The following is a 27,674-nucleotide window of genomic DNA, read 5'->3' as shown; positions in this document are numbered from 1 at the left end:
AAGTTTAGCAAGGAGTCTTTAAATTTTCAAGAAAATGTCGGTATACAATAAAGCAAAGGGGCTAAAGATAATAACTTCGACAGACGGAGAGTTGATGAAGCTAATCGAGAAGTCGTTTGCTTCACGAGGCAAGTTCGCGAAGAGACGATGGCTTAATGTTTCACTGATCGAACAACTCAGGAAGAACGTGGCCGTTTTCATCCGGCAACACGGAGCACCAAACACTGTCTATACTGTAATCTTGGCCTAATCGGCGATTCATCCAACAGGCGGAAGAGGAATGCAAATGATAGATCACGTCGGGAGTGACGTAACGTTTGTCCAGGTTTGCGCAACGCCACCGTTTCACGGTCAAAACGTGCGACACGTAGCTGAAACCAGCTGGTCGAACTCACGGCTAAGAAGACGATTTATGGTCCTCGGTGCAGGGAAAGCAGAAATATTATCGTTTAGAATACATTAACCTTGCGAAAATGAGATTTATGTATTCACGATTTGATCGAAGGATTTGCGGGATCGCGTACTATGCACGCGAATACATGAGATCTGGGTCGAGATATTATTGAATTCTATTATCACGTTCGTCTTTGTATCACTTGAAACGTTGATTGTGTATCTACAATACTACTTGAAGTAGTGTGTTAGTGAAAAGACTACTACTCTCGAAATAAGCGAAACATTTCGACCATAATCTTAACATATTTATAAATTCATTATTAAATCGTATTAAATCGTGTCATACATTCAAAAACTTCGTCGATAAACAAGAATCACTTTTTCAAAATACCTCATTCTTTAAAATTATCAGCACATATTGCAAGCCACTGTAAAACATTGTTTGTCGTACTTTGCAAAAATCATCTCTGCTATGTACAGACAAGACTTTATCTGCCTTGTCAAATTAAAAGGTAAAATTCCTAAGTTATACTTATACACGCAACCTTGATCTTTCATGCAAAACCATTGCGTCACACATAACTATGTGAATGACATCATTAAACAAAAACATTATTAAACATCATTAATCATTAATCTGAAAATACACAGTTCTATCCAGTAGATATAACAACGAACGTTTTACTTCGAATGTTTTCTACGTTTTACATTTAAATTTCTATATCTGAAGTGTATCCTGAAGGCATGAACATCCTCGATTTAGATACCACGCGTGCTAACAACGTGCTAAAAAACGCAAAGACTATACTTTCTAATCTTAAACGTGTCACGCCAAACTACTATACAAATTCCATATAAATCTTCAAACAAATGCCGCTACCGTCGAAGACACGATAATTAACGACAATTCGAGCCGGCGTTCTTCGTGCCACGCCACGTAATATTTGCATCCAAAGAGGCTAGTTGTTTCATTGTACAAGTGAGCCGCCGTTCTTTCTCCAGGCACCGATCGTTAGCAATAGATGAAACGTCGTAAAAAATTAGCGTTGTTCAAGCGACTGCGCTGTTCGCTGGTAGCGAGGAAAATTACGGTTTACGCCGAGAGCACGCCGTTTATGCTTTTTACGCTTTGGACGCGGATCGCCGTTTAGGCGCTGTTTACAACGATCCTTAGGGCGATCCGCGAAGAGTACGCTAGGCTACTTGTAATTCAGCGGCTGGATCGGCTGAAAGTAAGTTAGTCCAGGGTTACCGGTTCCCGTGGTACCCGTTGTCGTTCAGTCGACACGACAAAAACCGCGTGAACTCGGGCGTGAACGCGAGATCTGTCTGCGAACCTGTCGCGAACTCTAACGTTCCGTTCGGATAGGCCTTCCTCGTTCATCGACGTCGCTTCTTTCGCGCTTACGAAGCTGCACCGTGCGGTTTTCCCACTTTTTACCAATGATAACGAGTAATGGGTAAATTGAGGGAGAATTGTTAGAAAATGATGGAATTTTTTGATTAAAATAAAAGTGATTGAATTTCAACATGATGTCTGTGTTGTTTCTATAGCCAAAATTTGGATACTAGACGATAGTAGACGAATAAATAGATACAAGTACTACTGATAGTACTTAACAAGTATGTACCATCGATACTATTGGTGGAAAGTAATTTCTGTTTCACGTATATTTTTGACAAAAACGTAGCGCGTTGTCTTTTTATTTCAAATATATTCCTGTCTAAAATATTGTCTGTTTTTTGAATGTCCATTGCATGTTTGCGAATATTTCAATTAGTGTCATGATATATTTCTTCGATTCGTAAACTCCTTACGACATGGAGCTATTTATTACATTGCGGATGCTCTGTTCCGTATGAAAAGATTTATTCTACATATAAAAAGCGAGCACCGAAATATCCTGGAAATTTCCAGGAAAACTTCAATACGCGATATCTTAGAGACCAAAATGCAATCAAATTATAATCACAAAACTAGATTAATTTGATTACTAGAAGAAATGTTGCCAATGAAAGCAACAGACAGAGAGTTTCTTTGATTATTTTTCCGCGCTATGGATCACCAAAAAATGTATCGTTTTTCTCTCTATAAAAACAGGCAAAAAGAAGACGTCATTGAAATCAACGCGTAACGAAGTTCTTGCCCATTCCCATGGGCAAGCGAGTAGAACGTAAAACCAGGGAAAAGCTTGAAATCGCGGGGAATTGGTTGGGTCGCGCCGGTGAAAGAGACTTTAATGCCCGCTAACAAGAAAGTCAGCGGCACGAAGGTCGTGGTAAAACGAGGGACGAATTTTAAGGGTTCGAGAAGAGAAAGGCAGAATGGAAGATCGGCGATGTTAGAGAACAATAAACGCAAAGTAACGCGGCAATATCGCCGGCAATTAATTCAATTACACAGTGAAAGGAAGTTCAATGCCGACTAACAAGGCTCTTCGCGGACGTCACTGTCGCGGCGTACGATCCTGTCTGCATGCATGGGTTTCTTTCTCTTTCCTTTACGATTCGCCGTTTCCATATTCCTCGGCTATGAATGGGACACGCGATAAATCTGTCAGGAAAAAGCGAGTTGCCAAGAAAACCGCGTGGCATCCGCGTCTGACCTGGATTCGACCAAATGTTACTTCTTGCCAGATTAAAACCTCTATGCACATATTTCGATTTCATCCGATATTCGATGCATAGGTGAATTAATCTTTTCATTCCTACGATTAGGTTACGCGTCATCAATTTAATCCTGCAATCGCCGTAAGCATAAGTGCTACCTTTCTGGTTTCGTTCTTTCTCCAAACGTGATTAACAGCTGTTCTGTAGAAGAAAGCGCGTTTCGTGTGGCTCGATTGGCTTTGTTATTCCACTGTCATCACAAAAGAACATATAAATTTTATTTCGACTTTTTATTATTACATGAGGATTCTTTATTATTATTTCAGATTCATGGAAAATTTGCTACAAGTTTCCAACACGTACAAAATAAGTCCGTATTGCACCTAACTTGGCAGCAACTTGTCTCCAAAATTGGAATCTAACATACGAAGGTAATAATCGAAGCCAAGGCTGTTCAGGTTCTGCGAACTGCATGATTTCTGCACGAATAACCCAGTCGTTTCGCAATAGGATTTCAGACAAATGAAGATAAATATAGTAACTATTGATGAAGCGACGCATGCAACGACCTTGCTGAACAAATGCTACGATCACCGGTACAATCACACGTCATGTCACTCTTCTATTCATCCTTTGATTCGATTTCCCATACGATTCGCACCGTGCGTTATCTGCAATCACCACGTTCCAGCGTTTCAACGTATCCAACGGACAAATGAAGAATAATTACCACGTAGATAAGTTTAGAAGGAACGACAGCGTTAATTTTTATCGATATACGCGGGTCGGTAATCGATGAAGTAAGGGGGATAATTGATAGAATTCGTGGAGGGGACAAACGATCGCGTCGATTACCCGGGGATAAGTTATTTTCTCCGACGACGACGTTGGTCTCTCGATCGATCCGCGGGATGGCCGTTAATAAATCGTCACGGCGATAAAAAGACATTGCGAATGGTGCATTTCCAGCCCGCGGGGCAGCTGTCGCCGCAATTACTTCTAATCGGTTTAGAAAATCCCGCGTGCCGAAACATAGCGACGACGTCCAATTAAGGAACATCCTCGACGATCGATCGCGATCGCCGAGTTCTTTCCGCACTCGGCCACTCGACCGCGCGTTGCTGATTCGGCCCTTGATTTCACCACGCGCTCGATAACGAGCATTGCCAGCGAACCTATTAAATCTCTATGGTATCACTACGTTATGCTGCCTTTTGCTATTTGCTACAGCTTCCTGTAAATTGGATTGTGTAAACTGTCTTTTTTTTTGTAAATGAAGCGGAAATAGATATAGGAAAATTTGGAAGAGTCTGATCATTTAACGAGAATCACTCAAACCTTTCGATATTTTTCGTCGTTAGGAACGAGAGGCACGAATGAATTCTGATGGCAGAGATTATTCATTTCTAACGTTATACGCATACTATGGCGCTGGTAAATTACAGGATTTTTTGTATTTTATTTCGCTTCTACTATAAACGCTATCTACTATAAGCAGCGTATCATTAGTCAGACATTTTCGTGTATTAAATTTAGATTATTCAAGCAATGTACATCAACTTTTCAAATGATTCGAATAATTATGAGCGGTAGTGCAAGTGGTTCTAATTCAATGATCAAAGACCGTATGACGAGGAAGATAAACGTGCTTTAATTACTTGTTATATAATTTCCAGATAAAATAACAAATGAAAAACAACATTTCTAACAAAGATTGAAGAAGCATACTAAATTCTGCGCAAACTTCAACATAGTAAACTATCTTATTACGTGCTACAGAAAAATATTAATGCAATCGATTGATAAATTAATTCATAAATTCGTTTATTTTACTTTTACCCAGCCATAAAGTAGAAAAATGTACTTATCCCTTCGAGAAACTCGTCGAGTTTCCGGTAAACGTGAGCAATAACCAACCCAACCTCGTGGACATTAATAAATCGGTCATTTTCTTTACTTTTTGGGCGGGACACGCTACACACGATTTCTACTCGCATGTAATTTCCAAGCGATTGCACTATTTGCAGACAGAAAGCTGCTGTCAATTACTCTTCCTGTAACATCAATAATCACGGTGTCTTGGAAGTGATTCAGGGGAGCAGCTAGAGGAACATTTGTCAATCAGGGAGCACGAAAAGAACCGTTTCTGATAGTTTCGAAATGTAAACTCTAAAACTGGACCGACGTCGTCGATCCTAATTTGCTTCTTGCTCCAATAATAAATGAATAATGAACTCGAGTGAAAAAAAGATCCATCCGTTGCCTGCTTCTTACTTATTCTAACGGATGTGATCTGTCGTGGTGCTCGAGGATTTCAGTTTAATCTAAATTACCAGCAAAGTTACGATTAATTATACGCGCGAGAAAAACGAATACCAGATACGAATTGTCTTTTATCGTCCACGAATGCCAATTTTACTGCTGAACCATCGAGAAACGGAAGGCAGTCAGAAGCGTTGAACGCTAAGCTATCCGCGACGACGAATTCAATGTATCGTCACCGCGAAAGGATCGACATTGTTCGACAAAACTACCGAAAGAATATTACAAGGGACCGATAGAAAGCTACGTATCTCGATTCCGTCGCGTTTCATTTCTCCAACAAGCTAATATATGCCACGTCCATTTTAACGCGTATAATTACGATTGCAGCAAAAAAGCCAAGTAGCCATTGGATCGTTAATAAGAGGCAACTTCGCGCCAGGAAAAGTTCCTAACGGGCGTGTCAACCATACCGACACCATGGGCGAGTTGCCTGGTCGAGATAACTAGCCGTCCTCGATAGTCGATTAATAAAGAAATTATACGACGTAAACAGTGATCAACGGTGCTTGCGTGCCCCGTGACGACTTGCAGAAGATTTCCAGTTGCTTTTCTAGAACCGCATTAACTATAGCGGAAGCTCGCGCGAACGCAATTACTTCTAATCGTTTTAGAAAATCCACGATGTCGCTGGTTGATCCAGTCGAGACCAGACGCGAGTTGTGTGACTAAGCCGTCCTTCTGGTTTCTGTACGCCGGCTTTTCAAACCTCGTCCAGGTTTCCCCGACGCGTCTGCTTTAACCGTATCTGGCCGATAATGCCTCTTACCCGGTTGTGCATACAAGTCGCGAAGGAAGAGAGGAACGTAGCCGAGAAGCACGTTGATCGTTCCTCTTCCTGCAGCCGGTCTTGTTTTTCCCGCGGAATCGAGCGTAGGAGAAATTACCCGGTCGTCGGCTCGAAAAGCCGACCGACGATCGTTCTCCCATTAGCCTCGTTACGTTCGAGAATGGGTCGAGGAACTCTCTCCCTCTTCTCTCTTGTGTAAGAACGTACGTGGCTTGTCGCGTCTCTTCATCCTGTTCGACCGCCTCGATCGATCGCCACACAACCATATGATAACGACCGGTGACGAGATGGTTTCTAGGTGACGTCGTAGGTGGACTGGACAACATGAAAGTTGCGTTGCGCCTGATGGAGGATTCGATAGTGGTTTTCGAAACGAGACAATGATTGGAGATGAAAGGAAAGGAGACGGAATATCGTTGCTGATAATGGATCAAGAGATACCTATAGTGTTCTTACTTAATAGACGCGTTTTCACCTTGGTACTTATTTGCTTCGATAGTGGGAACGTTTTAAAATTAGAACTATATAGGCAAGATTAGCGTGATCCTCGTATAAGGATAACACGCAAAATCCTGAAACGTTCCATTTTTTCTTTGTACTTCTGAAGGATTTGTCAGTGGGTAATATCAATGTATAGCTTGTTCAAATAAACCAAGTATCTCGTACTTGATCCTTGGTGATATTGGTATTTTGGTGATGATGGTATTTCTTTATTCGTCAAATTTGCAGGTTTTAAAAAACACTTTAGAAGTGAAATATTCCAAAAGGAATTTTATCGAGTAGCTGCCAAGTTTCATTCCAGCAATGCTCTGGTATCGTGAAACTCTTGAGATCTATCACGTTGGCAGATAAAAGTTTGTTTGCCCATAACTATGCGTTGGCGTGGAACTTTCGTGGAACAGTTGTACAGAGGTACGGAGCAATCTCTGTATCCCACCGGGACAAGAAACGAATTCTACGAGTTGGCAAACCCGGCTAGTTTTCTACTAGCTTGACGAGTTCATTGAACGTCATGCTTTCAAATCCAATTGTTCCAAAAACGACCCCAAAGTTTCCTCCAACTATGATCAGCATCGAGCCAGACGGAAAATTGCTCGCCTTCGGGCGAACAAAAGTTTTTCAAGCAACTTCTCTCCTCGAGGACAATGACCGATCTTATTCGGAGCAAACACGAGTACTTCGTTGAAAAAAGTTTGCCAGAGAAGTTTCCAACTAACGAGTGCACGAGATAGTTAAACGATCTATCAAGTTAGTTTCATCTATGTAGAATTTTCTAAAGACATAAAGAATTATTGAATTTTATTGACTTTTATTATCAGATTCGTCTTTGTTGAAACGTTAATTGTGTATATGTTAATTTATCGATAAAAAGGACGCTGTATTTGTCAGAAACAAAAGATTTTAGTCGAAATCTTAACACCATCATCTAACCGATTAAGTTAGACCGTATATGCACGTATGTTGTGACTAAAGTTAATGAAATTTGGGGATCGTAATATTTCAACGATTAAATTAACTTTTATACTATCACGACACATTTTATCATAGCACTAAACAAAGTTTGATAAAGTATGATTTTGCTAAGGATCTTCAAAAAGTAGGAGAGTCTCTAATCTCATTCCTTAGAAGAAATAGTTAAAAGTTTAATCGGAGAAGTTTGAAACTCATCAGAGCACACGGGATGGCTGTACAATTTGTAAAGTTAGCTTCGCCGATAGACGATCTTTTCGAAAGAAAAGTAAAGTGAAAGAGCAAAGAATCACACGTTTATCGAGATGCGTATCTATACGAGATTCGTTATTTATCGTTGGTACCGTAAGCACCTTCACCTCGGTGCGGTAACGAATTTTTCCGCTATAGATCGGCAGTGTTGCTGATATTTAGTTAGCCTGGTACACGTGGAAATTGGCGGCGAAAAATGATCGACTACGTGATTCGATGGATTTGAAAGTTTCAATTAAAAGCGGCCCGGATATGAGTGGCGGGCACCGTTTCTCAAGTTTCACTGGGATCGATCACGTATTTCATTAGAATTTACGTACTCTGGAACATGCCAGGGCGGCTCGTTACCTTCGAAATCGTTGCCTTGCAGCTTTTCGATTCGCCTATACACGCTTCGTACGATTTAATGGCTTAATCGTCCTCCATTTTTCGCTTCGATAAACACTTCGATCCTGCGTAGTAATAGCCGCAACGACTTGCTAAATAAGATATCAAGATACGGAGATTTGAACATTTACAAGATTTGCCACTCAGAGATTGGAAGATTTGAACAATTGATAGATTTGAACGTTTAAATATTTGAGAATTGAGATATATTTAAGTATTTGAAGAGTTGAAAATTGAAAGATTTGAAGTTCGGAAATTTGGATAGTGGAAAACTACAAAATTTGAAAATTTGGATACTCGGAGGTAAATATTAAAAGATTTAAGCGATCGAAAGTTTAAATACTCGAAAGTTTGAGCTTTCTAGAATTTTTATATTCGCAAATTCAAGTAACCCAAGAATTAAAAAAATTTGGAAATTTGAAAATATATTCTTTTTCAACTTCGCGCTTCGTCGAAACTTGATTTTCTACGTATGTAAATTTCAACAATCTATCAATGTGTCAATTCTAAATGCAACACGCCAGACCTTGAAAATCACATATCAGGTGGGTAGTAATCAGTTCAAAAGTACAATGCTTAGTTCGTAGGGGGCTCGTAACAAAGTTGTAAATCAGCGGTTCGCTAACTTTCTCGAGACGTCGTTACTATCGATCATGCGTACAGCTGGATGGAGCTGTTCGCGTGCCATTTCGCAAGGGGCCACGTTCGTTCTATTCTTAATGTCCGCGTGACTCCGTATATGGAAAGTGCGTGAAACGCACAGCATTTCATATAACGAGGCGCACGTCAGAAACGGAGAAACGAATTTTCGCGCGTTTTCACAATTTGACTGTGTATCGTCTTTAACCCCGAAACGTGCAATTAGCCTCGCTAAATAAAAAGGAAAACGGTCGATCTCGCGACTCGTTTCTCACGCCGTTCGCGAGACCAGACCGCCATCGGTAAATTGTTGGCTCGCGCTGTTCGCCAAACGTCCATTAATCAGAAGCAATAACGCCGCGACGTCGGTGCATCCTGTTTTTACGGTTATTGAAAGTTATTACCTTGTGCAGACTGTTTCGGAATTATAGGCTAACAGAACTGGATGAGAGGAGTCGAAAGCTAGCAAAAAATTCTCGATAAACTTGTGTCCATAAACTAATGTTACATGGAATATTCAAGTTTCCACTTTGCGTGAATGTACATTAGTTCTCTTTTCACATTATTTACCTTATAGAAACGCGACTTTGTTGAAAATAATTCTCCAATGCATTCATAAGCTGTTTCAAGAAAGATTATTTTCTATCTACTTCTTTGGAATATCCTATGAACGAATTAAAAAATTAGCAAGAAACAAGTCATGTTAGTAGTGAAACGTAGAAAGAGAACTTATATACATTCCACGTTCTACTTTACATTCGGTATTTACCTGAACATTAACATACATTCGTGTAAAGTGGAAAACCGAAAAGTGTCCGAATAATTATTCTGTTATTTCTTTTTTTCTTGACATCACGTAATATTTTTTAAACATCGTATTCTACAGTAATGTCTAGTTAAAAATCAGCCTCTTCATACCGTGTCACAGAATTCCACTTTCCATCTCGTTCGACTTAACCGACTTAATCTCGGATAAACGAGGACCTCAGAACGACCAAATTTCAAGGCGAATTTTCAAGAGACCGCGAACCGGACTCAAGCCGACCTCACCAACAAAGCTGACACGTGAAAGGCGATTTTCGCCTGGAATCGCTCAGTAGCGTTCGAAGAGTCCGTTAAACCCGTTTCCGTGCAAAAGGAAGCCATCGCGTGGCACGCGTTCGCGGGAAGCTTTCAGGACGTCGACACGCAGGCAAATCGACTACCCGCTTCCTTTACTTTCTATGAGAACCGCGCTTAACCGGTAAATTATGCGCCGTTGCGGCAAGAAATCGCCACGCGAACCGTTTCCGAACGATCACGCCCGATCGAACGCTATCTAGTTCCTAAACTCGTGATTTCCCACCGAACGAGTCGGCAACAAGAAATTTACCCGTTTCATCGGATGTAAAACGCGTTTACTTTCTTCTCTCGGTGGATACTTTTCATCGTGGCCATGGAATAAACGGATGAGAAAGGATGATTTACGTAATTCCACGGGCACATTTCCATCGAACGATCGACCAGTGGGGAAACGACTGTTACAGCCGAGTCGTAAATTTGCCAGCTCGATCTCTCGATTGTCGCGTTAACCTCCTAGCGGTTATTTATACGTAATTCCTGGCGATTTACAGCGACCTCCGTTTGCGTCCATCGCGATCGCGCCGGAAGTCGAGGATACGCGACCCTTGACAGGCCAATGTGAACGTGCACGCGCGCCTTCCTGTCGCGCGTGAAACGCAAACCGCTGCGATCGACGCGGATCGCAAACGCGAAACGAAAACTCTTGCGAAATAAACGTCCACGTGACTTTTCTATCCCGAGCGGTTACAAATAGTACCGGTGACTTTCTACGCAAATCGCGTCTTAAGAAGCGTCACAAATCATACGCTGCATCCCCGACCGATAGTCTCGCAGGCAGTTTCACGAGATTTACGTTTGCTATTTTTCTCATTCGACTAGGCGAATCTCCTGTAACTCATTCGTGTCCTCGATTAATAGTAGTTGTCGACCGAAATCTCCAGATACTTACAAACATACATACCTGCATCGTAGAAATCTTTCTGTTTGTGGATTCATGATGTTTGCGGATTATCTTAATCCTTTGCACTGGATCGTTTGTTTATTCAAACCTAGTACTTTATAATATTCTAGGCTTTCATACTTTCTGAAAAAGTTCTTTGATACTAGAAACTCTCTACTACTGTTACGTTCGGTGACTCTCTACGAGGCGTCTACCAGCTGTGTACATAGAATTAAACAGGTCGCAATAATCCTAAAGTACGGTCATAAAACGAGGTTTTTTGATTTACCGTTAAGGTCGGCGTCAAACATCTTCGATTCAAGAAGTTCCTTATGGTTGTTGTTCCATTACGTAAAAATTTGGGAAACGTGGGTGTTTCCCGGCATTCCACCCGCAAGCGATCAGTGGTGGGGCGATCACGAGCGAACAAGAATTTTCCTTTGCGACAGCATTATCACCGGACTTTACTGGAACTACGACTACAGATCAGTCGACATCTCTATACCTTCAATCATTCACCTACTTCTCTTATACCTTACGCAACAGCGTAACTATCTTCTCTACAAAGTTGTTGGAAATATATATTATAACCTGTTAATACTAATGCAACCATCCCTATTATCCTAATCGAAATAGGGGATCGATCTGTTCGTGGTGACGATTATTCTAATCGTAACGGGAATTTACGACTTTCGTTGACGCACTTCCTCGCGATCGCGTCTCTCCGCACCTGGTCGAATAAACAACTACGTTATCTCCATAGTACATTATCATCAACCATCTGTTAACTCGAATGTTCCGAAGATTTTCAAGAGAAATGAATGTTCGGAGGAAAGAAACTCAAGGGTAAAATACCACTGAAGTCACCAACGATCCAACTCACCTATAAAGGTGTTATTATCTTCCGAACTTTCTCCAGTTTCGTGCTTTCCGTCAATAACGAATTTCCATTTGCGAAAGAAAAAGAAGAAAATCCAGCCAATATATGGTAATAATAAAAATTGCTTCCCGTAAATTTGAAGAGTGGCTTTCGCTTCGAACGCACAATTTGCTGAAATCAGTCCGTTGAAATTGATCTTGGTCGTGCACACGGAACCATATTCCTTTGCCAGTTCGTCCAACGAAGCTCGCCGTATTTACAAAAATCGACGTCCGCTCCGAAAAGAAAGTTTCGTTCCGTTGGTTTCCGATGCGACTTCCTGTGTAGTCGCGATTTCTAACTTCGCGCAGCACCTCCAGCTCGGGAAGCCGGTTTTCCGATGAAAAGTAAGAGCGTTTCACGGTAAGAGACGTGGATGAGATTCACAGTGTTGGCCCTCGTGATTTGTTTTGACGTGTAACGCGTGTGAAACACCCACGTTCCGCCAGAGTTTCGTGGCGGTCTCTCGAATTTCATGCTTTCTCCGTGGCAAAACGGAATTCGAGATCTTGTGCCGGCCGAGGCGCGTGAATAGGCCATCCGAAGACCTGCGCCGCTTTTTTTCAACTGTTCGTACCTCGTCACTCTTCGGGTCAGTGGCGAACAATTGGCCTTCGTGAAAGCCTGACAACGTGTCAGTAAGTCACGCCTTTCAGTTGAAAACAAGGGATGAAGAGTAAGGGTTGGCTGACGTACTGGCAGAAGAAGATTCAAGCTTCGTATGTGTCGTAGAAAGCTGAAAGGATGATTAAACAAAGGAGTGCAGGTCTGATTAGTTGTTTCTGACAGAGCTTTTACAGTCAGAAAGACAGACGCGCGTATTGGCGAAATGCTTTTAGCATTTAGTAAGCTCATTGACGAAAGTGTTGTATAGAATCTGGGATAAAAATAGTTGTATAGGTAATGCACTAGTTTTATTTATTATACTGTACTCTTACAGTAGATAGATCATTTATCGAATAATTGAAATTAACGTTTACATTTTCGTGTAGTAAAAGCGTCGTAATTTGTCGTATCATTTGAATCGATTTGTAACAAGCCATATTCGACAAAATCTTATCGATATTTTCTCTTTTCGACTACCTGTTCATTTATTTTTGTCTTCGACCGCATACAAATACTGTAAATAAAATAATTTTAGAATGACGCTAACGTATAATACTTCTCTTGTCCCTGTGCAGTCCCGTTAATCATCTTTCTAGTTCTGCACGGCACTTATTGTTAGTTAGAAGAGATCAATCATTTAAGGTGTAAGAATCGAACGTTTTGACTGATCAATAGATTGACAGATTACTTTGGAGGATAATGTGAAGCTTTAGGAGTACAAAATGATTGTTTAATTTTTGTCTGTGTTACAGGACTCATTGTCAGCAAGAGAAAACGATAAAGTCTCGAAAGTGTCATAAATTAGATTCTAAGTACTTTGTACTGTGTCATGGGTCAAGTTTTTGCCACTACGACATAGAGAAATGGTATTCTTTGTAAGAATCGCCGGCTCCGAAGAACATTCAGACAATATACGTGCAACAGATGTACCACGGTGTGTACACCTTTCATAATGTTTAATTTTTTAATTTTCTGGCATTTCTCTTTCGGAAAGATTCAAACGTGAAAGTCGTCGGATTACTCTTTGAAGCTTATAAATGACGAAATAATTCAAAGGTCTAACGTCGTCATCGTCATATTATTATTAAAACGTTACTAACTGATTAAGCAAACATTGCATTTATTTCCGACGAAACTCGTGCTAATTTTAATACATTAGATAATTTTTTTACATCAGAAAAATGTATTTCTATCGTCAATAATTGTCAAGACAATTTTCCATATATATCTGCAGAAATATTCAGTCGTGAAAAGGTTAAAGCTGTATATTTCACATGCCCTATCCGTTGATCCCAAGTATTATTTGCGAAGTATCACATTCAAGCGATTATTCCACGATAAAATCCTGAAGAAATGGTTAAAGTTCCTTCCTCTGCCATCGGCCGTTTCAGAAAACTCGTGACTAAGGGGCATTACTAGATAAGCATCACTTAATCAGTTCGTGCCCCGGGGCAACGAATAAAAAGCGAAGCAATAATATCAGGAACGAGAACCATATCCCAGGACGCAGCTCTTTTCAGCAGTGACGTCATGGCGCATTGCGGCTTTTCTGCTTGACATGGTTGCGTATCGGAACTAGTTTTTCCATCGTTGCAGTGCCTAGCGCTAGTTAACTCGGCATAACCGAGAGAAGGTGAAAGAGCAAGCGTGCGTTCGCAAAGGTCAAAAGTATAACTCGTGACACGCGAAATGCTCATATTAACCACTGTAATAAAAATGTTCGTGCCGAATCTGGCAATAATTAGCAGTAATAAAGCCCGCAGATCGACTGCAATGCCTGCTCATTTTGCGAACCAGAACAAGCGGAAGTTGGCTAACCACAGCGAAATATATCGCCTGGCGATAAGTTCAAAATAATTTCGTAATTGTCGTTTGCATTGTACAAGGATTTCGAAAAAGAAACATGTCAAATTTGCTTATCCTTTTGATCTTTGTTGAAGCGAACAGTTCTGAGAAGGCATATTGATGTACGGTGTCATGTGGAGATTTAACTGCACGTGGTAAGAATATGTGCTGCGTATGTGAAACCTGTAAGAGTGTAATGTGCTTGTGAGCGAGAGAGTTTTTTTACGACAGGTCAGAAAATACAAGTCATTCTAACCTGGTACAGAAGTGTAATTGAAACATATTATCACATATTTAACTCAAGTGTTTCGTTCATTAGCCGAACACGCGATTCTTACACAGAGATAGATTTAAAGCATAATTTAACTACGATTGCCGATTCGGAATATTTGAATAATAATATTGAAAAATAGAAGCGATTCCGAATTTTCCACTGTCATAAGATGAAGGATGCTTTGAAATTGTCTTATTTAAAAAATATAGGGAAAGAAGTAGAAATTGCTATTCTATGTTTAGCTGTTTAATGGAATAGAAAATCCTCGATTAAATTATATTATATTTTCATCGTTCACATTAAACGGTAAACCGCGGTCATAATGATCGCACCGTAATTAGTGATTCGTCGAAAAATCAACAGTATCTAATCACATGCAAATAGTAGCTGACATTATCGTGCATATGATCTAATCTTTGAATTGGATTTCATCAAAACTTCGTTTGAATAAATTTTACACTGCTTCTTATGTAGGTCGAAAAATATAACACCTCGCGTACCCTGTTCACCTTCTCGAACTATGCCAAACTATCTGCGATCCGACACACCACGCCCTTCTTAAATAAAGATATCTAAACTTTTTCGAATTCCAACGCGAGATTTACTCACAAACCATTACCCTATCTCGACACTCCATCTCGATGCTAAATAACTCGGCGAAAGATTAAAACATTCTGTCCTTCGTTGTTCGATCACACCGGTATCAATTGTACAATCACTCGTACATTGTACAATCGACCAGCCATAAATACGAATAATATGTAGGTATCTCGTTAATCGTGTCAAAACCATAAACTAGAATTTTTCTAAACTTTATTTATTGAAACAATTCATATCCTGTCCTTGTTGACCAAATCGACTTGCCGGAACCTGAACTTCTATTACGATGTTTAAATGTAATTTAACATCTTCTTCAAGTAGTCTTCAAGTAGCGTGATATTTGTATCTTATCGATAAACTAACGGTCGCAATAGACAATTATAAATAATACAAGTATAGATAAATATACAGTGGCTACGAAATGAGGCAGTTCTTCGTTAGCTTTTACAAAAAATCAAATTCTTTATAGTTATCACATTTTCAAAAAATTAATTCTTTATAGTTATATGCGAGTACTGCTAAACAAAATTTAATATAATATTTTACAAAATTTAATATATTTCTATATAACTAATTAATATGTAAATGTGATAATAAATACAGTGCCAATAGTTTCCGCTAACTGTTCACTTACTTTTGAAGTTCTACCGTAATTCTTGATAAGCACTGTGCCATTCTCAACAAAAAGCATCCATAATTCAATAAATTCACCGTCAGGAATCGGACGATTTTCTCAAACAGCAGCGCACGGAAGGCTTGGAAACCGGTCGACAAAAACAGCGTCGGCCATTGACTACCGGTAATCCTTGACGATCCTTTCTCGTCCTGTGCATCGAATAAGCTCCGTAAGGTAATTCACGCGGCTTGCTTGCACGCGACACAGGATATCCTTGAAGCCTGCTAACGGTGCTGCTGGGATCGGCCCGCGTCTGCTCGCGATGCCACAGGAACCTCGACTGAATTTTCCCATAGACCGCTCATCGCTCGTGTGCACACACGACTAGATAATGCCGAAGCTCGCGAGCTTGTCAACGGCATGCTCGTCGTGCACGTGTACACCTGACCAGGCCGATCATTCGAGGTAACGGAGCCTGGTTTCGATGGCATTGCGGTTTCACGGAACAAGATTTTCACCGGTCGTGTGTTGCTTCTAACCACGCGATACTTTCGTTCGAATTTGGCTCTTTACGCTTGCTAAGTCTTTGTACTTGGAATACTAGTACAAGGCTGGTACAATTTTGGTGTCATGAGTCATGAGTCTTATAAGTATATCAAGTTTAGAGAATTATTAGGTTGTCCTAAAAGTTTCTTTCGCTTTAGAAGAAAATAATGGATGCGCAACATTTTTTGTTTTAATGCAAACGAAACGTGTCCTACGACAGCTAGAGGACAATAGAAGATAAAGACCACAACATTTGACAGATTAGGTTTCACGTTTGTATCAACATAGCCTGATAAAGCAGCTGCGTACAAATAGCAAAAGACATTTTTAGGACAACCTAATACTAGATGCGATCGTCTGATTCGAATGTGACCCACTGTAATTCCTTTTTGCAGCTGCGTGTTTAAAGTTACGTACAGCTTTTAAGCTTATTAGCGATTACATTAAGAAATTGTAATCGTTAAGTTTTCGTGCTCTAAGTATTGGTTATTCTGATACGATTACTGTGATATCACGACTCACGAGTCTTCTGAAGTGATTTGATTGGCAGAATGATTTGGTTTTTAGGTAGCTGTGTTTTTTGACTGTTCTAAATTTTAAAAGATATAACAAAGCATCGAATTATTCATAAATTGTCTCGTTCGCGATCATATTCGTGAAACAGAGTTCCTTGCAACGTTTACGAAATAGCACTATTCGTTGAGTATCCACTTTCGAATTTCGCTTGGGTCATTAACGATTCGATCAAAGTCTCTGACTCTAGTGAAATATCGTAATCTCTTGTAATCCATTGCAAAATTAATAGCGAGTTATCAAATTATTGTACGAATAGCAATCCCATAGTTCTGTTCTAACGTGCGTGGTAAAGAGACAAAAACCACAACGAATTATCCGTTATTGTATCAGGCAGGAAAAAACACGCAACCTTAGCGGTAAAGTAATTTTCATTAGAGACATCATCGATGTTATCCGTCAAGCTACAAAGGAGCCCGTAACATTTACAAACAATCGCATGCAGGATAATTAATGAGCAAGGTGTACCAAAGGTTTTCAAAGCCTCAAGGCCGGCGTTTCTATTTATACCATGGACTTCCGGATGCGAGACGCAACCACGTGGAAAGCAATATATGTTTAGGTGTACACAGTGTATTTATAGAGGAAAGCTTCGAAATGCTTTCTCGACGTATCTTGTCGTTTATTTTCGTACGAGAACGTCCCTGCCGCCACGATGGAACGTGGAATACGTAAATGTTTGCATTCCAAAAGCCCAGCAAACTTTGGCTGTGAGATATCTACGACGTACAACGTATTAACATTTCCAATGATCGAATTATAAATTCCGGCTCGAGCTAAAATCCGACGCAGGATGATTTAGAACGTGGATGGCCGTTCTAAGCCGGTGCGATAAACGAATCGATTAAAAATGCATCGTAAAGTTTCGCAGCGGGCAATATGCGTTCGCAGGGAGGAAATCCCTGGTGTACATGTTGCTGAACGCGTGCAGTGTATGCACGAGTCCCTTGCAATATGAAAGGGTCCCTTTAAGCCTTGGAGATTCATAGCGTGGAATCAAATGTAGACGCAGACGCGCAGAGCAAAGCGTACGCTCTGGCAGGGCCGCGATCCCATACGATTCGTGCCGTTACTCTCATTTTTCTTCCCACACACGTGCCGTTGTTACCATACTCGCAGTTCATTTGGTTGTCCTGCTCGTGGGGAGCTTTGTATACTTCTATAGAGAAACGAAAGGGTTAGCGGAACTGCGCGTTTCTGCAACGTTTGCACGTTTGCCTATAGGCGAATGATATTCCCAATTGCAAGGAAAATTTATTATCGGTATTATTTATCTTATTGCAATGATCTAGTGTACTCTTTGATTTTTAACGTTTCATACGTATTCTATTTGTTTTATAATTTATATTATTATATAAGTTATTAAGTAAATTTGATTTGATCATATTTGCGACGTTCGCATAGTGTTTTATTAATCTTTATGTTGTGTAATTAATTCCGTTAACTCTTTAAGACAGACTTTATCGTGTAATGTACCACCGTACGATTACATAATATCGAAAAGTATCGCAGGAGATTCGTTTCCGACATTTTCAACCGATAGTCAAAGCGAATGAATAAACAGCGATTAAATAAGCGGCATTCTTCGACAGCAGTCGAACGTTGCAGCGTAAATGTTAAAGACACGCGTTTAATAGCGTTTAGTTGAAAAGAGAAATCGCGGATTATTCTTTTAATATCGTATTTAAAGTCATCATTTTTAATGATACAAGTACAGTCTTAGTACGATATAAGGAAATAGGCTATTCAAACAAGACCAAGAAACGAGATATCGAAATAACGAACCATAAAGGAGCCGCTATATCCGCGAGAAAAAAGAACGGTTAATAAAATTGACACACGTCAAGCGAGGATCATCGCACGCGATTGAAGTCGTTGTTCTCGTCTTCTTTCGATCCTGGCTCTCGTCTCCGGTATCGTGCAATTAAGTAATTATATCGCGTATTCCTTGTCGTGGGAACGCAGCCACACACTTGTATCAAAAAGTCATTACGATTTTCGCTTTAGATAGGCGGCACAAAGTAGCTTCCACACGTGGATGCTCTATTATTTCCTGTTCGGTCATCGATTTCACGAAACATCGTGTTTGCAATTTGCAACGCAACCTATCCATTACGAACTCTCGAAACGCGAATTTCCAACGATTCATTGCCTCCCCCTGAATATATCCGGAGACTCGGATCGCGAGCCGATGTTTATTCGAGCTATCCGTTTTCGCGTATGAAAACCGGCTCGTCGTAAGAGTCACGCTCGAACCGATCACAATGAGAGAATTCTCGGACGGTCGAGTCACAGAGAGGCGACGCGTCGCTTTTTTCTGGTTAAGACGGGATTTCCTATAAACGTCAGATGCACCTACAATACAGATACAATGGAGAAGCATATCTCCGTTTTCCTATAAGCGAGTTTTATACGTTTCGTACGCGTCGGACGATCGACCGCCTGCTGCAATAGCAATCTACACGCGAACGATCAATTTCTGTCGTGTTTGAAAAGTTTCAACAAGATCTCCTTTTCCTTGCGAAGCGAATGAAAGCTTGGAATACGTTGCAAATTAACCTATTCTACAAAAGTATTTTCAGATATCTATATCTCTCTTATCTATAATGAATAGGTTTTTAGTCAGATCCTACATTTCATTGTCGTAGTGTCAAATTCTTATAGTCGTATAAGAATGCTACTAAATAATACGAGATTTAATGTACCTGGACCTAATCAACTGGTATGTAAATGCTATAATAAATACAATGGTATGCAAATACTTTTCGTAGCCACTGTATATGATAGTAGCGACAAAGATTAGAGTTTCAGTTCACTCTAAACACATATTTCACTTTCTCTGTACGTAACTCTCTCTTTTGGTAGACAACAATATACTAAATAATGAATACATAAAGAAACGAACGCGTTATGCTCGTACAAACCGTTCAGAAGTCACATAGATCAACTGTGTACATTACAAAGCAGAAAAAAATCATGTTGCAGATATTACTTTTTAATCTTATCTGTGAATTTGCTATTATTTGTCATCGCCTCGTGACAAATGAACTCGTGGAAATAATTTGTTTTTTTATGGATTGAACGTTACTCGTGTACTTACGTAATAAAATTGAGAAATTGCTTAAAAGTGAAGTTGACCGGAGAAATTGATTAAAAGTGACTCAGTCGGACCATTTTACGTTTATGAGAAATCTCATCCGCACATGGATGCTGCGTTCAGCTGACAGCAGAGAACGTATACGTTTAAATGTTCGTGTCTGACGCTTACAGGAAATCCTGCCTTTGCTCAAGGAATATTTCCTACCGTTTCATCGCGAGTTTCCTTTTCCTTCACGCAACGACAGCCTCCCATATAAACTTAATCGCGAGAACTGTTCGTTACGGGCGGCCATTACAGACTCTCAATGGCGAGAGACAAACGTCACTTTGTTTCCCTCATGTCGTTCCTCTCGTGCGTGTACGTATACGCATACCTCGTTGCCATTGTGTCCATTAAAGGATCCAGTTCGTGATTTCATCTGGATCTCCGAAAGCCAACCGGCTTTCCAACTATTGCTTAATCAATTTCCAACTAGTAGCTTCTGGATTGTAATCGGTAGTAGAGAAGAGAGTTGATAGTGGTGGGGTATGAATACTCCATTACCAAGTACATTGCTCTGATTGAAACTAGTCAGCGAGTTAACGAGGACCAGGTACTAAGAAGCTCGTCCTGTTCAAGATAAGTCGTCGATTAAAACTTTGGTATAGTGACTGCACGTCACTTGGAAACGCTGTAACTCTCGGACGACGAAGAATAGACCAATTCTTATTATCCAGACATTTCACGTTTATTGCATTTTAAGTTACGTTCATGTGTTATTGCTTGATATTTTTATTATTTATGGACTAACGGAACCTAGAAAGTGATTTTTGCCACCAACTAAATATCATAATGAGTGGATTGTCTGGGATATTTCATATATTTTTTATACCATATATAATTTATATTTCTCATAAATGCGTAAGTAAATATACGCTAGATTAGTTATCATTGTACCGAACTATATAAAATATTGCATTTCCTATGTAAATTTAGTTATCATATAGGGACAAAACAGCTTGTCTTTGCTTTGTTACTCTAAAGTAAAATATTCGACGTTGATGACAACAACGAGCGAATTAGGTCTGCCTGTACCGTAGGATTAACTTCAGGAATAAAACGAAGAGAGGACAAGAAACAAGCATAAAGAAACCGTCCACTGTCTAACTTCCGGGGAAATTCCTAACAACGTCACTTCTGGTTGTGGTTTCGTGTCCAATCTCGTTTACCGTGAAATTAATCGAATAAACCTCGTGCCCCTAAACGAAGCGGCATTCTGAATAGAAAATTTAATTCCCTCCTCTGCAATGCGTCTTTCATAACCTTTCCAACACGATGCGGGTGCATTATTCGTTCAAATACTGGCATGGATCCAACTGGAGAACGCGCAACATTTATACTCTAAATAGTTGCTTTCCATGTTCATCGGTGAAACGTTTGGAAAGGGACGTAGAACGTTGACAGGCAGGCGCAAGGCGTTTTTTCTCCGTGATCGTTTCAACGAGCTGACGTGCCAATTTCGATGATCGAAAGCGGATCTGTTTCAGAGGCCGAACCATGGCCCCGAATTCGATGGAATCCAGTTCAGGACTGGTTTCATACCAAGTGCCGTGGTATCCGCGCGTTGCACCGTGCCATCGGTTTACCACGCGAATCTCGGTCGCATGCAAATTGCATTTCATAACTTGTTACCCGTGCCGTGTTCACTAAGAGTTTATCGGCCTGATCTTCGCCTCGAAAACCATGCTCTTCCTCCTGTATTTTTCCGCCAAGATCGATCTGTCCGCTGTATACACCTTGCGACTCCGATCAATTGTCTCTTCACATTGGAATACTTGTTCTTTAACATTCCTCTTTTCTTCCTTTCTTTTTCCTTTTACTCTTCTTCAAAGATTTGTTAAAGACTATATAAAAGTGAAAAATATTGGACTTGAAATTATCGAAAATTTTTTAAGTATGGGGTCGTTCAGAAAGCTTTTGTGGAATTTGAACCACATTAGTTTGTATGTGCATCTTTTCATTACGTGGATGTTTACCAGTCACTGGGTAGCTTCCACGAATACATCTTTCTGAAGTAGTTTGCGCAAATCACATTTCTTGAGGTAAAAACAACTTTCTAAATTGCAGAATAAATGATAGGTGGGCGATGTTTATTGGTAAATGAAATATATGGAGTTGAATATCTCCATATATTAATAAATAAAATCTATATTTCTTACTCTTGTTCTTCGATATACGATCTGATCGTTGCAGCCAATTGTGTAACACTAGTTTCACAAATAGCTCTTTTCTAATCTCGTCGAATGTACAGAAAATTAACATCGATTATAAAAAATGTTATGAATCTTCTCGAAGAAAATATAGTATTATTCGTTGCTTTCAAGAAGAATCTTCAATCTTGAAAGAAAATTTGATTGATCGTCAAACAAAGGAAGAATTAAGTGGCTGATCCCTTCGAAGATAATTCGCTGTTTGTTTTAGCACAACCATTAAATTACCATTCACCTGCACATCTCGTAATTAGAATCTAACTTCTGCATCGTCACACTCGGAGGGCCGAGTGAACTTACAACCAGCGAAAGATATTTGAATGATAATACGCCGCGGAGACGTTCAGTTGCATCCGGTTCCCTCAATTATTGCCGCAGCTGACCCGCATACCATTAATTAGGTCGGTGGATCGTGCAAGATCAAAGATCTGGCTGGAGGAGTTTCATCGTGAATCTATAGGCCGTGTACTGCCTGTGTTCCCTTCTCGCTTCTTATCTCTCGCGAAACTCTGTACTCTCACGATTGTCCTAGGCTTCACCTTTGCCCTCTCGTCTCGCCGCGAACGATACCGTTGAAAATCGATTAATCGGCGAATCGATTTTTCACGCAACACCACCACGACCGATCGGCTACAGCAAGAAACAATAAACAACAGAATCTGATGCTTCGGAACCATTGAAAAAGAAACCGCGTTGGCAATTGGTTGCGCCTAGCAAGGTGACGGAACGTTCATAAAACTGCACAATATCCAGCGTCCCACTGAGAATTGTTCCTTCTTCGAAGATCTTTGTTCCAAGAAAACGCCTTAAATCTTGGTTCGCCAAGTAGTAAGCAACTGTCCCAACCATAATTCAGCTCCGACCGAATGAAACGCGGCTCCTATTGATGCGCTCGGAGGACCATGAGAATCCAAGGTCACCGGAAAACGAAACTCCTTCGGAAAGAACGAGGATCGCACGCAACAAATCTTGACCCAAAGGAACCGACCATTAGCCACTAAAAATAGACGCGCCTGAAAACCTACGATTCTTTCCGACAAATCGCTGTTACCAGGAACCCTAGCCAAACCGAACCTATCCTAACTTCTGTAAATTAAAGCAGATATATGTAGAAGAAGACCGACGAAGCTCGTGAGAATCGAGGTTAGGCCGGTAAGTAGCCACGGGTGTACGTGAGTTGGCTCGATCCAACTCCTCTATGTATGTGCCACGATCTTATGGAAACAAGTCCAACCGATGTGGTTTCGAGCGGTGAGAATCTAGCCAAGAAAGATCTTGGGCTATGTTAGGTTGGGTTAGCATAGGGCGCGACCACCGCACTCTCATGCCACCCAAGACTCTCCGTGCTCTGTCGGGTCGCACCAGGTAGAACCTGAATCTCGAAGGTTCTCAACCGGCTCTCTCCTGCGTCTCGTCTCTCGTCAAACAACCTGATCTCTCTCGCGTGAGGCTCGCCAAGAGATGTTCTTTCTTTCGTTCTGTTAACCGACAAGGGAGCCGCGGAACGGCCCAGGTGAATGGAAAGCAAGTTTCGGCTACCATTTTCGAAGGAGCCGAGTTGCTCCGGAAAGAGGATGACCGATGAAAAGAGCACGGTTCTTTTTGTCAATGGAAATGAATGATAGTTTTCTATGTGCGTAACGTTGTTTCTGTACTGTTGTTCGTATCGTGTTATGAAAATATTCTCTATTTCGTAGCTATTTACGAGTTAAAAATTCTATAGAATTCGAAATTAGAATATTATATGGTAGAGCACGTTCGAATTCCAACAAATCGGAGTTCCGTATTGTAATTCTCGCGCAGCAGTAATAATTTTATTCCGGGACTATTCTCCAGCTCTTTAACAAGGGAAAAGAATAGATCTGGCAAGAACAAGGGAGAGGAGCATAATACTTCTCACCTGCTCTCGCTACTTCTATTCATTGTGTTTAAAAATAGGTTTAGATTTTGCTAACAATGAGCTCGAGTCAGCCACGGTCAATAGCGAGGAATAATGGATCGCTTGAATTTAGGAGAAACAACTCCGTAGAAATTAAAGTTTGCTACTAATTTTAATACGCAGATTACGTACAATTGACTAATAAGACAATGACACGATCGTAATTCACGTAAATTCTCTGGACGCTTCGATGATCGTTACGCGGCATTACGTGTTCGTGAGCAGGCAGCAAAAAATGTATATAGAAAAGGCCATTCTATCTTATCGTTCGTGGGTTGGTGGGCAAGGAAATTTGTCGTGCAGCGGTGCCGAATTTTTATGGGGCGGTAAGTTTTCGTTAAGTGGAACGCCGTCCGATTTTATTTGGTGATTCGGTTGCCGCCACACCTCGGCTCGCTTGCGCCGAGGCGAAAAAGAAACACTGCAGCAAAAAGAAGGATAATTAACGGCGGCTGTGCAATTCCTTGCCAAAAATGGCCGCGTGGTGTAACGCGTCCGCGGGTTACATAAAACGACCACGTGCCATAAAAGGAGCGTGTCAATTTGAATGGGAAGGATTCACGGGGAGGGGCGGGGAACGTTGCAAAGTCGAGAATGTATTACATTTTCAGCAACGTAATAATAAAGCAATACCGTAACTACGTAGCCGATGCGCAAACACAAGCGAAATAGGTGTAGAGAGCCAAAAGAAAGGTGTGAACGCGCCTCAAAGCCAGATACAGAAATTAAAGTGCGCGAAGTTTACCAGTTCACGGTCGTTGCGCGCTACGATTCGTTGCGACGATGATTTATTAAACCTCGTGTGCCTAGTGTACCCTGCTAAACGACCACGTTTCTTGCAGTGTTGCAAAATAGACGAAGATTAGAATGATACAGCTGGATTTATATCTACCTGTGTGGCATTCCTCCCTTCTTCGTCTATTTACGGCGTAATAAAGAGACGAGTAGTAACGCGGAAAGAACGCTTTGATCATTTCTAACTGAATTTTAGCTTGCCTATGTGACAAATGTTACGGCTAAATACCATAGATAGTTTGTTGTTTTATGTACAACACCTTAGTAATGAATAAACTCTGCTACTAGAGTTGGATAAATGAAAAATATTAAAAATTTCGACTGGTCCTAATTCAATACTATTTTTTAATCACGGCGAATGCAATTTGAATAAAAACATAATTTGAATGTAATTTAGGTTATAAAGCGTAGTATTTAAACTTAAGTAGAGTATACACGACACGTTAAAAGAATATTAAATTCAGCGTGCCTATTAAATTCTTCCAGCTCGACCACAGTCGCATTCGTATCAAAGATTAAACGTAAGCGCGTTCTGCCTGATCGTTCTGAGAATATTTTAATGTTCAACCTACCGAAGAGTCCTACATAATCATCGAGTGAAGAGAACTAACGACCGCTACCTTCATCGTAGTTCCAAGTGATTAATGAGTTCCCCTAATTTTTATCTCGGCTGTTCAGTTTCGTTCATCGACGACAACCATATTCGGCGCCACGTATAGCGTCTGTCTCTGATTGGACTTTCAATATCATCCCGTTACGAACGAGATTTCACGTTTCATTAGGATACTCCATGGAAGAATCACGGCGAACGTATCGCTGCAATTAACGAAACGGGATCAAAGGATGCGCCGCTTTCAACCTCGACCCCTGACTTCCTATCGTGCAGATCGACCTTGCGCTTATTAGACCGATTCACCGAGCGGCATTTAATTAAAACTCAGAGCAAAACAAACATCGATAATCGTAAGACAGGAATGACTATCGTGGACTCTTATTCTCGAAACTACCGTTCGTTATACGCCCATTCTTGCGAGTTATGCTCTAGTAGTTGGCTCGAGAACCAGCCTCGTCATCTAACTGCCATAACCGCAAGCGCTGCAAACCCAGTGACAAATCCCTCAGACATGTGGAAGAATAGGTCAACTACTCGTAAGGCGATCTGAATTTTCAACATTCAGCTACCGTGTCATACAAATGAAATTATTCGCTGTATGCGACATGGAATTACGTTAGAATTTAAATATTTCGTTATATTTAACATTTTCTAAACGAACCCTTCTTAGTGTGCCTTTTTAAATGGAAACATTGGAATATCTGGCAAACCATTGGAGATACGAATTAAAACGTTTAAGTAACTAGAGGATCGTTGAAGATGTGAAAATATCAATCGTCCTGACTCCGTAATATTTCGCAGTCCAAACAGTGTTTAATATTTGATTTCAATTACTTCGTAGACAATAAGTTATGTTGATATGACTTGTCTAACGTTATTTAATAGTGAAACATTTTATACCACTAAGTAACTCTACATGACGCACCGTAGAAAAAAATACTATTGTATTTGTATAATAAATAATATCGTAAAACATTCCATTGGAAATATGAATATAATTTTGAAATTTGCCCAATAATTTCATCCTTTACAATTCATATACGATTTACGCCATACGAAACAACTCGCGCAATATCAATTTCCGCATATCTCTGATATCCTAGATATTTCCGCATTTCTCAACTAAAACAAAAGATACTTACTTAAATACCTAAATTGTAGAAAATACTATTCGGAGGATACTATTAAACACGTAACGCAACGTAGAAAGGTTTGATTGTAAGTTAATTTCCAATTGAGCGGCTCGCTAGGAGAGAAGGTTTGCCTTTTGCTCGACTGGTACTTTCCTTCCTGCATTTAGGCACGCGTCGTCCGGCAGCTGGACACACCAGCATGTTACACGGTCGCGTGTCCACCGAGACGGATAGAAAGTATACGTCTCGCCGCGGAAACGAACCTCGAAGACTACCTGCCACGACATTGTCGAGAACAATGCAGCCCGGCCTCGGACAATGTGGTCTGATGTTAAAGGAAATATACCCGGTTGCGCCGCGCTTGCAGTGTCGCTTTTCACTGAATTTCGTCCGAGAAATTTAAGCGTGCCCTTTGGGTATTAATGGCAGAAGGCTGTGAATGAAGTTCAGGTCACGCGACCGCTCTTTTGTTCGAGTAATCCGACGGTTTGTGACAGACCATTATCAGTGATTCTATGGAAGGTGAGATCGTTCTTTACACCGCTGGAGATTTATTTCTGAAGCTATTGTCTCACAAATTCTACGAAGAATAGAATTATTCGTTACTCTGTGGATAGATCTATCCACCTGAGATCTAATTATAATTTCTTATTATAATATAATCCTGTTAACGGTATAATCAGGGACTGAATATCTTGGATATCTCAATTATGAAACTAAGTAAAAGTTAAGTTTAGGGAGTTGAGAAATAGAGTTTTATGAATATAATGAAGTCAAAGTTAAATTAGTTTATACTTGTTATCGTATAGTTTTCGTCTTACTAGAAACTTGCCAGAAATAACAGAGGCCTTCCATCTCTTAGAAATAATGGAGAATACAATACTTCGCTATAATTTTCCAGGGTTAAAGTAAATTTCTATGGACGATCTGAACAAATTTCCAACGACCAAAATTTTCGTCGATTAATATTCTTTCTACCGTGCTCAAGTCTATATGAC

The 27,674-nt window shown here is 40.4% G+C and overlaps 1 protein-coding gene, 1 long non-coding RNA gene and 1 other non-coding gene across 6 annotated transcripts in view; 2 read left to right on the top strand and 1 right to left on the bottom strand.

Moving 5' to 3' along the window:
• LOC122573587 overlaps window positions 1–27,674 on the bottom strand; it is a 130,837-nt gene that overhangs the window by 19,306 nt on the left and 83,857 nt on the right. The gene's annotated exons all lie outside the window — the stretch shown is intronic.
• Window positions 1–27,674, top strand: part of LOC122573576 (storkhead-box protein 2) — a 111,464-nt gene that overhangs the window by 3,954 nt on the left and 79,836 nt on the right. The window contains exon 2 of one of the 4 annotated variants that reach the window (XM_043740127.1): window positions 3,333–3,437. The exons of 2 other annotated variants lie outside the window; for them this stretch is intronic. The gene's annotated coding sequence lies outside the window, so the exon portion shown is untranslated. Of the gene's footprint in view, window positions 1–3,332; window positions 3,438–13,308; window positions 13,328–27,674 lie in introns of those variants that run through there. One more of the 4 variants, XM_043740128.1, reaches the window with a different exon arrangement.
• On the top strand, window positions 6,609–6,710 carry LOC122573995. Its single transcript, XR_006318856.1, has one exon. It is a non-coding gene; the product is annotated as a U6 spliceosomal RNA (small nuclear RNA).

Source organism: Bombus pyrosoma, linkage group LG12, assembly GCF_014825855.1.
Source record: "Bombus pyrosoma isolate SC7728 linkage group LG12, ASM1482585v1, whole genome shotgun sequence".
Classification (NCBI taxonomy): Eukaryota; Metazoa; Arthropoda; class Insecta; order Hymenoptera; family Apidae; genus Bombus; species Bombus pyrosoma.
The sequence above is the reverse complement of the archived record's forward strand: the minus strand, read 5'-3'. Positions and strand labels throughout refer to the sequence as shown.